This window comes from Mus musculus, chromosome 3 (genome assembly GCF_000001635.26).
Source record: "Mus musculus strain C57BL/6J chromosome 3, GRCm38.p6 C57BL/6J".
Classification (NCBI taxonomy): Eukaryota; Metazoa; Chordata; class Mammalia; order Rodentia; family Muridae; genus Mus; species Mus musculus.
Window position 1 is genome coordinate 89,190,419 of NC_000069.6, and position 11,224 is coordinate 89,201,642.

General features: G+C 44.4%; 1 non-coding gene across 1 annotated transcript; it reads right to left on the minus strand.

The window, feature by feature from the left end:
• Nucleotides 1-10,748: 10,748 nt before the first annotated feature.
• Gm23269 lies at nt 10,749-10,855 on the minus strand. The gene has a single exon (XR_003954711.1). It is a non-coding gene; the product is annotated as a U6 spliceosomal RNA (small nuclear RNA).
• Nucleotides 10,856-11,224: the final 369 nt, after the last annotated feature.

The window sequence follows — 11,224 nt, forward strand, 5'->3', positions numbered from 1 at the left end:
CCATGTGGGTGCTGAGAATTGAACTCTGACCCTTGGATGACCTTAACCACTGAGCTGTTTCTCGGGCTCTCCAAACTTGAACAGTTGAGTCTTCTGTTGCCACTTGCCGAGTGGCAAGGTTCCAGTCCGGGTTATCATGTCATGCCGGTTTTACAAAGTTGTCACTCACTTCTGCAATCAACCAAGATCCAGCACCAGCACCTTTCGTGTGAGTTTCCTCCTCATCTTTGAAGACACCACAGTTTCCTGTTTTTCTTCTTTCTTTACTCTCTGGGTATCCTTTACCGGCTTTTACACCGCTGAGCCATCTTACCAGCCCGACAATGGAATTCTTGATTCCTGCCCTCACATCTGGTCTTCCCCTGCTCTCATCTCCATAATAACTCTGCCAGTATCCATTCACACATCCCAAAAGCTTGGTCTTCATTTTGGTTTCCCTCATCCAATACAACAGTCCTATGATGACATCTCTGTTTCACCATTTTCCTAGCTACCCAGCCAACCTGCCACCTTCTCTCCAAATGATGGTTCAAGTCTGTAATCCCAGCACGTATGAAACGGAGGCAGGAAGACTCCTGAATTCAAGGCCACGGGCTTCAGAATGAAGCCCTACCTCAAAACAAATAGTTCTCTTCTATCCAACCCTATTGATTAATTGATTATTTAAAATAGTATCAAAGGCAGTTACTTATACCATGTAGATCTGTTAAATCTATGTGCTTGTGTGAATCCCAATTCAGAAAAATGTAACTTTTTAAAAGATAAGGTTTCATTATGTCATTCTGATTAACTGGAACTCAACCAGGCTGGCATCAAATTCATGGAGATCTGTCTGCCTCTGCAGCCCAGACAGTGGGGTCAATGGCACAGGTCACCATAGCTAGCAAATTACATTTCCTTCTTTCTATATTTTTCTGCTTTAGGATGCTAGTTAAAACCTTAGCAAGTATCCTGGGAATAAGCCTTCCTATGGGGCCTTGTAATATTTAATAAATAACACGTGGCTCTTTGGCTGTACAAAATGTGATGTTTATCTAACAAGGGGAACTGTGAACAAGAACTGGAAAGAACCTGTGTCTGTAGAAACCGACTGTTTAGCACAGCAGTGGTCTGCAAAGCCTGGACTATTGGGCTACCTTCAGCCACCTCAATAGCCATTCCTTACTTGACTAACATCAGCATCCCACGAGCTCCCATGAACCTAAAAGCTTAGACAGCATCTGAGGCCTACAGGAAAGCGCCCCTTCTCCGTGTAAGTACCCTTCCTATATATTCACCAACTTTGGTTTGTTTTGGTTTTTGGTTTTTTCTCTGTGTAGCTCTGGAACTAGCTCTGTAGACCAGGCTGGCCTCAAACTCAGAGAGATCCCCCTGCCTCTGCCTCCCGAGTGCTGAGATATGGGGCCATCTATGGATTTTAAATTTGCCTGGATGTATGATTTTCTTTGTTCTGTGAAACCATGAACCTGCTTCCATGCTAGAATACGGAAGTTGGGGGTAAGCTAATTCCCTGTTCCTTGGTCACAGTTATTAAATGTGGCTTGAGAATAAATCATCCCAAAACAAGCAAAGAAACAGCAACGATGAGACAGCCTAGGTCTGTTTTCCCAGATTCTCCCACTGAAGCGTCCTGCCCCTCCCTGGAAGCTGCTGCTCTGCCGCATGAGTGCTTGCTGTATCTGCACTGCTGGACATTGCTAGCCTAAGTAAAAAATGCATGCCTTTCTCTCTTCCTCCTCTCCAGCTCCCATCTCCTGAAGGCCGCCCAGCTTCACAGCTTATATTACTAATGGCTTTTCTTGTAAATTCGAAACTCTAATAAAATTGTCCTCAAAGTTGATTTTAAAAAAAGTTTCAGAATTAGATGCCAGGCTGATCTCTAAATAAATAAACTGAGGTGGTCTTCAATCTCCTGCCCACTTTACCACAGGCAGAATGTCGCTAAGCACCAAGAACTTATAAGGCCATCACTTGATTCCAGTCCTTTTTTTTTTTTTTTTTTTTTTTTAAGATTTATTTATTATGCTGGCATGGTGGCGCATGCCTTTAATCCCAACACTTGGGAGGCAGAGACAGGCAGATTTCTGAGTTCGAGGCCAGCCTGGTCTACAGAGTGAGTTCCAGGACAGCCAAGGCTACACAGAGAAACCCTGTCTCAAAAAACAAACAAACAAACAAAAAAAGATTTATTTATTATATGCGAGGACACTGTAGCTGTCTTCAGATGTACCAGATGAGGGCATCCGATCTCATTACAGATGGTAGTGAGCCACCATGTGGTTGCTGGGATTTGAACTCAGGACGTCCGGAAGAGCAGTTGGTGCTCTTAACCGCTGAGCCATCTCTCCAGCTCCCCCTGCCCCTTTTTAAAAGATCGATTCCAGTCTTAACCTTACCTTTACCTCTCATTACGGAATATTTTTTCAGGGCAGTGCTGATATACACCGCCCTGGAGGCAGGCAGATCTCTCTGAGTTTAAGCACAACCTGATCTACAGAACTTCCAGGGCAGCCAGGGACAACACAGAGAAACCCTGTCAAAAAGGAAGAGAGAGAGGAAGAAAGAAAGAAAGAAAGGAAGGAAGAAAGAAAGGAGAAACATTTTCTGTTCCCTCTACTCTTTTTCTTTTCTTTTCTTTTCTTTTCTTTTCTTTTCTTTTTTTTTTGTTTGTTTGTTTGTTTGTTTGTTTGGTTGGTTGGTTGGTTTTTGAAGACTAATTTTTACTATGTACTGCTGGCAGGCCTAGAACTTACTATGCAGACCAGGCTCATTTTTAACCCACAGAGATCCATTTTGCTTCTGTGTCCCAATATAAATACACACACACACACACATACACTTTTAGATAGATAGATAGATAGATAGATAGATAGATAGATAGATAGATAGATGGGGGGCTGGAAAGATGGCTTAGCGGTTAAGAGCTCTGACTGCTCTTCTGAAGGTCATGAGTTCAAATCATAAATAAATAAATAAATAAATAAATAAATAAATAAATAAATAAATAGAAAGAAAGATGGATGGATAGATAGATGGATGGATGGATGGATAGATACTTTGTCTACATAAATGCCTGTCCAGCTCTTGTGTGCACAGTATGCTTGGAGGCCAGAAGAGGGCATCAGACCTTTGGAACTGGAGTTACAGAGAATTGTGAACGACCATGTGGTTGCTGGGAATAGAACCTAGGTCTTCTAGAAGAGCAGCCAGAGGTCCTACTTCTGGTATCTCTAGCTCACTAGTGTTTGTTTGTTTGTTTGTTTGTTTGTTTTATTCCCACCCCCTCCTCTCATGCATGTGTGTGTATGTCTGTGTTTACACATGTACACCACAGTGCACGTATGTATGTGTGTGTGTGGGGGTGGGGTGTCAGGAGATAATATGTAGCAGTCTGTTCTCTCCTTCCAGCACATGGGTCTCAGGGATCAAACTCAGGTCAGCAAGGTTGGGAGTCTTCACCCACTGAGCCACTTGTGGGAATGGGACTCAGGGGAGTCAGGTTTAGAAGCTCTGGAGTTGGAGAGTTGGTTCAGTGGTTTAGAGCCCTAGTTGCTCTTCCAGAGAACCTACCTGGATTCCATTCTAGTGCCCACATGGCAGCTAACAACCAGCAGTATTTTGACACTTGGCAGTTAACTCCAGTTCTAGGGGAATCTGATGCCCTCCTCTGGTCTCTGAGGGCACAGCATGTACACTATGCACAAACATAGATGCATGCAAAACCAACCATACACACACATTAAAAAATAAAATAAAGCCAGGCCATGGGGGCGCATGCCTTTAATCCCAGCACTTGGAAGGCAGAGGCAGGCAGATTTCTGAGTTCGAGCCCAGCCTGGTCTACAGAGTGAGTTCCAGGACAGCCAGGGCTACACAGAGAAACCTTGTCTCGAATAAACCAAAAAAATAAAAATAAAAATAAAATCAGGGGGCTGTTGGGCCAGGTGTGGTGCACAGTCCTTTAATTCCAGTCCTCAAAGTCAGAAGCAGTAGCTGTCTATGAATGTGATGCCAGCCTGGCCTATTTAGTAAGTTACAGGTCAGCAAAGCTACAAAGACCTTGCCTTTGTTAAATCAAGCATTTGGAACATAGCTCAAAGGTGCTGTGACTCTTCCAAGAGCTGGCTTGGGTTCCAAGCACTCACCAGATGGCCAACAACCATCTGTAACTCCAGTTCCAGGAGCTCTGACACTGTCTTCTGGTCTTTGCTGGCTCTCGCATGGTCATGGTGCACACACATACATACAGGAAGATGCACACATAAAAATAAACAAATAGTTTATTTTTAATTACTTTAAGTCTAGGGATGTAGTTGAGTGTTGGAGTACTTGCCTAGCATTTGAGGCCCTGGGATCAATGCCCCATAAAGCATATAAAACAAAACCCACCTACATTTTTTTCTTTTTTAACATTAATAATAATTATAACTACTATTATTGTCTTAGATAGGGTTTACTACTGTGAACAGGCACCCATGACCAAGGCAACTCTTTTTTTTTTTTTCTGAGACAGGGTTTTTCTGTGTAGACCAGACTGGCCTTGAACTCAGAAATCCATCCACCTGCCTCTGCCTCCGAAGTACTCAGCCAAGGCAACTCTTATAAGAACAACATTTAGTTGGGGATGGCTTACAGGTTCAGTGGTTCAGTCCATTATCATCAAGGCAGAAACATGGCAGCATCTAGGTAGGCATGGTACAGGAGAAACTGAGAGTTCTACATCTTTTTTTTTTTTTTTGGTTTTTCAAGACAGGGTTTCTCTGTGTAGCCGTGGCTGTCCTGGAACTCTGTAGACCAGGCTGGCCTCAAACTCAGAAATCTGCCTGCCTCTACCTCCCAAGTGCTGGGATTAAAGGCCTGTGCCACCACCACCTTTCAAGAGTTCTACATCTTAATCTGAAGGCTGCTAGCAGAATACTGACTTCTAGGCAGCTAGGGTGAAGGTATTAAGCCCATACCCACAGTGACACACCTACTCCAACAAGGCCACACCTCCTAATAGTGCCTCTCCCTGGGCATAGCATTTACAAACCATCACAATTATTGTTGTTGTTGACAGAGTCTCTCTACATAGCTCTGGTTGTCCAAGAACTCCTATGTAGACTAGCCTGGCCTCAAATGCGCAGACATCTACCTGTTTTTCTGCTTTACTCAGGGGTGGGCTATGCTCAGTTTTAAGATGTATTTTCATTACGTGTATACCCACTTGAGAGCTGGTATCCCCTGGAGGTGGAGTTAGCAGCAGCTGGGAGATACTGGATGTGGATACTACAAACTACCTGGGGTCCTCTGGAAGAGCCATCTCTCCAGCACACTTCCCCACCCCCGCCTTTAGCATCACCCTAGACTCTAAGTTCCAAATCAGGGATTTGCTCATTGAACCTAACACAGTGTATCTATCCACCCCACCCCACCCCCGCCCCCAGCGTATCTATCTTTAGCTAACATTTAGTATGCCAGTCCTGGTGGCTCTCACTGAGCACTTGAGAGGTTGAGGCAGCAGGATAATCGAGGGTTCAAGGCCAGGCAGGACACCCTGTCTCAAAATATTAAAACCAAAACCGCCCCAAAGTGGCAGCAAAATAATCTAAAGAGTTTTAGGTTCTTACTACTGCGGGAACAGCAAGATGCCCTCCAGGAATGGGAAAAGGAAGAGTCACGGCCCAGAGATGATATCAGGCTGCAAGGGCTCTTGAATAATTCACAAGGAGAGTGTAGCCTCAGGAAGGGTTGGTATGCAGCCAGGACAACAAAAACAAGTAGGAGGTAAAGAACCTTGCCTCACCAGGGCAGTTTCTGGAGACTTAATCTTCCCTGTGCTGAGGTTCCTTAAGGAGTAAACTCAGGAATCTTGATCCGATCGCACAGGGTAAGCTCACTGTGCAAACCCAATCGCCTCTCCTAACCTATTCGCAGTGCTTGGCCCTACAGACACAGTGGCGCATCAGCCACCCTCGCCTCAACCCCTGTTTGTGTAGTCTACATTATAGACTAAGAACAACGCGGGTCAGTTACACGACTCTGTCCCAGGAGAAACAATGAAAAGAGAAGGCCTGGGATCCCACTTTCTAAGGAGCCTCAACCTCCTCGCTAAACCGAAAGCTTAGCCTCCAGTTTCGCGCCTGCGCATTTTGGTACTGCAGCTCTAACCCAGCAGGCTCTGAGGGAAACTCGCCTTGCCCACCTCACGCTCCCCCAGACGAATCTCACGCCCAGCCCTCGCCTCTAGTAACTTCTATCTTCATGCCTCATTCGTCTCAGGCCCCTCCCACAGCCCCACCCTCACACTACACCTCGCCCCACCCCCGCCTCACGCCACGCCCCGCTCCCGTATGGCGTCCCGCCCACTTGCCTTTGGCTGCTGTGATTTCCTTTAGCCTCCGGTTGGGGCTGCTGTTTCTCTGATTAGACCTCAGGCAGAATTGATACTGGTCAATTCTGCCTGAGTTTGGTGCGTTAACTTTTTCCTTTCCAGCATTTGCACGGAACCATCCTGTTATCATTATTAGTTGCTGTGCTAGTTAGTTTTTGTCACCTTGACACAAACCTAGACATTTGGGAAGACCCTCATCTAAGGAATCATCTCCGTTTGATTAGTCTGTGGAGCATATTTTTCATATTTGATTGGTATGATAATAAGATCCAGAGCACCGGGTGGTACTACTCGACCCCTGGATAGGTAGGTAGTCCTGGGTTTAAGAAAGCTAGCAGAGCAAACCATGGGGCACAGTCATCGTTCCAGTTTCTGCTATTGCTCCTAACCTGACTTCCCCCGTGATGGATTGTGTCTGGGAGTCGTAATATGAAATGAACCCTTTCCTCCTCAAGTTGTGTTTTAGTTATGCTGTGTATTACAAAGACAAACCAAAACAGTTGCAAAAAGACTTGTGTTTTACAAATAAAGAAAAGGTAAAGGCTCAGGGAGTACGCTATTGTGTAGTAGCCAGACAACTTAAGTCTGGTCCCTAAAATACTTAACATGGAAAAGAGGAAGCCTACTCACTCATGTGGCTGCCAGCGTGCACCTGGGAACATGCACTCACATACAATAATTAAGTAAATACAACAGAATATAAGTTTAATTTTTAAAAGGGGATGAAAGGCGGGCCAAAAGGCTCAACCATTGCTGGAACACACTGTAAACACAGAAAGAAAAAACAAACTCTACAAAGTTGTCTTCTGACCTCCACACAGGTGCCATCATTCTCCTGCCCCACCAAAAAACACAAGAAAGGTTTTAAAAAGAGGTGATCTGGGCATCGTTATGCAAGCCTTTAATCTCAGCACTTGAGAGGCAGAGTCAGACAGAGCTCTTTGAGTTTGAGGCTAGCCTGACCTACTTAGATTGTCCTAGTCCGGGATACATAGTAAAATTTGTCTTTTTTTCTCTCTTTCTCTCTTTCTTCCTTCCTTCCTTCCTTTCTTTCTTTCTTTCTTTCTTTCTTTCTTCCTTTCTTCCTTTCTTTCTTTCTAAGACAGGGTTTCTCTGTGTCACACTGACTATCCTGGAACTCACTCTGTATAAAAGGCTGACCTCAAACTCAAAGATCCATCTGCCTCAGCCTCCTGAGTGCTGGGATTAAAGGTGTGGGCCACCACTGACCAGGCCAACAATCAGGTTCCTACTGAAACAAAATTAGGCTTCTGCCTAAGATTAGATGTAGATCATCACAGATAGATGTAGATCATCACACAACTGAAGGCAGTTGCTGTAAGTTAGACAAAAGAGCTGTATGGTATTATGAGTTTGTGTCACAGGATAGTTTATTTTGTGTTTTTGTGTATGTGTGTCACTAGAGTGGCATCTGAAACCCTGGGTATGTCACACTTCTGCAATCTCAGCATGTGGAGACAAAGACACAAAGTTCCAGGTGACAGTGAGACCCTAATTCAAGAAAGAAGAAAAACAAAACAACCGAATATGAAACAAAATAAAAACAAAAACAAAAACAGACCACAAACTACTAAGTACATCCCTAGCCTTAGAAACTGGAGTTGAAAGACCCATTCTGACTGGTGTGGTGGCTCAGACATTTAACTCCAGCACTTGGGAGGTAGTTAAAGGCAGGCTCTGTGAACTCGGGGCCACTGTGGTCTATATAGTGAATTCCAGGTCAGCCAGATCTAGTTGTGAGATCCAACCTCAGAACAACACCAAAGAAGGAAAGAGAAAGAAAACAAAAAAGAAAAAAAAAAGAGAAGAAATGAAAGGACCCATTCTGGGTTGGTCCACGATGTCTGTTTCATTCACTCTTATACTCTGTGTTGTATAAATCAAGTTAATACCACTGCTGCTGCCCCAGAGGACCTGGATTCTAAAAGTGCCTCACAAGTGCCTGTAACTCCAGTGGATCCAACATCCTCTTTCCTCTTGTGGCACCAGGCATTCACATGGTGCACAGACATACATGTAGGTAAAACACCCATACAACAAAAATAATAAATAAAGCCTAGTGTAAATGAAATAAAGAGATAAAATAACTAAGTATAAATACACACTTAGAAATCAGCTGGGGAGGGGGGGGTGTTGGAGAGATGGCTCAGCAGTTAACAGCACTGACTGTTCTTCCAAAGGTCCTGAGTTCAATTCCCAGCAACCACATGGTGGCTCACAACCATCTGCAATGTGATCTGACGCCCTTTTCTGGTGTGTCTGAAGATAACTACAGTGTTCTCATATACATAAAATAAATAAATCTAAAAAAAAAAAAGAAAGAAAGACAGACAGACAGACAGACAGACAGAAAGAAAGAAAGAAAGAGAAAAGAAAAGAAAAGAAAAGAAAAGAAAAGAAAAGAAAAAAGAAATCAGCTTTGGCTGGGTTGTGGTAGTCCATACCTCTAAACCCAGCACTCAGGAGGCAGAGGCAGGCGGATTTCTGAGTTCGAGGCCAGCCTGGTCTACAGAACGAATTCCAGGACAGTCAAGGCTACACAGAGAAACCCTGTCTAAAAAAACAAGAAGAAGAAGAAGAAGAAGAAGAAGAAGAAGAAGAAGAAGAAGAAGAAGAAGAAGAAGAAGAAGAAGAAGAAGAAGAAGGAGGAGGGAAGGAAGGAAGGAAAGAAGGAAGGAAGGAAGGAAGGAAGGAAGGAAGGAAGGAAGGAAGGAAGGCAGGCAGGCGAGCAAGACAGAGAGACAGAGAGACAGAGAGAGAAAGGGGAAGAGAAAGAAAGGAAAGAGAAATCAGCTCTGGCCCAAGATGATGAAATCAGCTTTGGCTGGGTTGTGGTAGTCCATACCTCTAAACCCAGCACTCAGGAGGCAGAGGCAGGTGGATTTCTGAGTTCAAGGCCAGCCTGGTCTACAGAACGAATTCCAGGACAGTCAAGGCTACACAGAGAAACCCTGTCTAAAAAAAAAAAGAAGAAGAAGAAGAAAGAAGGAAGGAAAGAAGGAAGGAAGGAAGGAAGGAAGGAAGGAAGGAAGGAAGGCAGGCAGGCAGGCAGGCAGGCAAGCGAGCAAGACAGAGAGACAGAGAGACAGAGAGAGAAAGGGGAAGAGAAAGAAAGGAAAGAGAAATCGGCTCTGGCCCAAGATGATAGGAGTGCTTGTTGTATATTGCATATTAAGGTCACAACTGTGGAATTGTGGGTGAATGAAATAAACAGGTCTTGGGTAACACTTCCTGGAAATCAGGAAGTCTAAGGAGGGTGAATACAGACAGCCATAGTCATACAGTAGTGCAGTTTACTATAACAACTTGGCACTTATCCCTCTGACATAATAGCTACTGAAAGGCTTTGAGGCTGCCCATAACAGGTCAAATGTTTCCTTGAAGGTTTCGCCCATAAACACAGGCCTGCTTGGTTACAACAATTGGTGTGCAACACTATCATAGCCATACCTAGCTACCCTTCCATCTCACAACAGCCCTAGGAGGTGGCTTGATCCCTCCTCTTTTATGGATGAGGAGCAGGCTTAGAGGAACTGATTTGCTGATTCTTTTTTTTTTTTTTTTTTTTTTTTTTGGTTTTTTGAGACAGGGTTTCTCTGTGTAGCCCTGGCTGTCCTGGAGCTCACTCTGTAGACCAGGCTGGCCTCGAACTCAGAAATCCGCCTGCCTCTGCCTCCCGAGTGCTGGGATTAAAGGCGTGCGCCACCACGCCCAGCTACTGATTCTTTTTTTTTTTTTAATATTTTTATTAGGTATTTTCCTCATTTACATTTCCAATGCTATCCCAAAAGTCCCCCATACCCTCCCCCCACTCCCCTACCCACCCACTCCCACTTTTTGGCCCTGGCATTCCCCTGTACTGGGGCATATAAAGTTTGCAAGTCCAATGGGCCTCTCTTTCCAGTGATGGCCGACTAGGCCATCTTTTGATACATATGCAGCTAGAGTCAAGAGCTCAGAGATACTGGTTAGTTCATAATGTTGTTCCGCCTATAGGGTTGCAGATCCCTTAAGCTCCTTGGGTACTTTCTCTAGCTCCTCCATTGGGGGCCCTGTGATCCATCCAATAGCTGACTGTGAGCATCCACTTCTGTGTTTGCTAGGCCCTGGCATTGTCTCACAAGAGACAGCTATATCTGGGTCCTTTCAGCAAAATCTTGCTAGTGTGTGCAATGGTGTCAGCGTTTGGAAGCTGATTACGGGATGGATCCCCGGATATGGCAGTCTCTAGATGGTCCATCCTTTCATCACAGCTCCAAACTTTGTCTCTGTAACTCCTTCCATGGGTGTTTTGTTCCCAATTCTAAGAAGGGGCAAAGTGTCCACACTTTGGTCTTCATTCTTCTTGAGTTTAAAAAATATGGAACGCTTCACGAATTTGCGTGTCATCCTTGCGCAGGGGCCATGCTAATCTTTTCTGTATTGTTCCAATTTTAGTATATGTGTTGCCGAAGCGAGCACCCAGCTACTGATTCTTAAAGTGATAACCAAACAGTATATGATTGCCAGTTGCCAGGACTCAAACCAATGCAGCTCCAAGCAACTGTAATTTAAATATTGCCAGAGCTGAAGAAGATAACTAATCAATTTTTTAAAAAGGGTATGTGGTAATTATAAGAATGTAAAAACCTCACTCAGCAAGCATAAAGCTCCTAATGTGTAATTACAGACTTCCCTTGACTTCTCTTGCTAACGCTAGTAATGGTTCTGTGAGACTATGCTGGTGTCTATGTTGGGCAAGTGTGGAAACAGGCTCAGACTTCCCTTGACTTCTCTTGCTAACGCTAGTAATGGTTCTGTGAGACTATGCTGGTGTCTATGTTGGGCAAG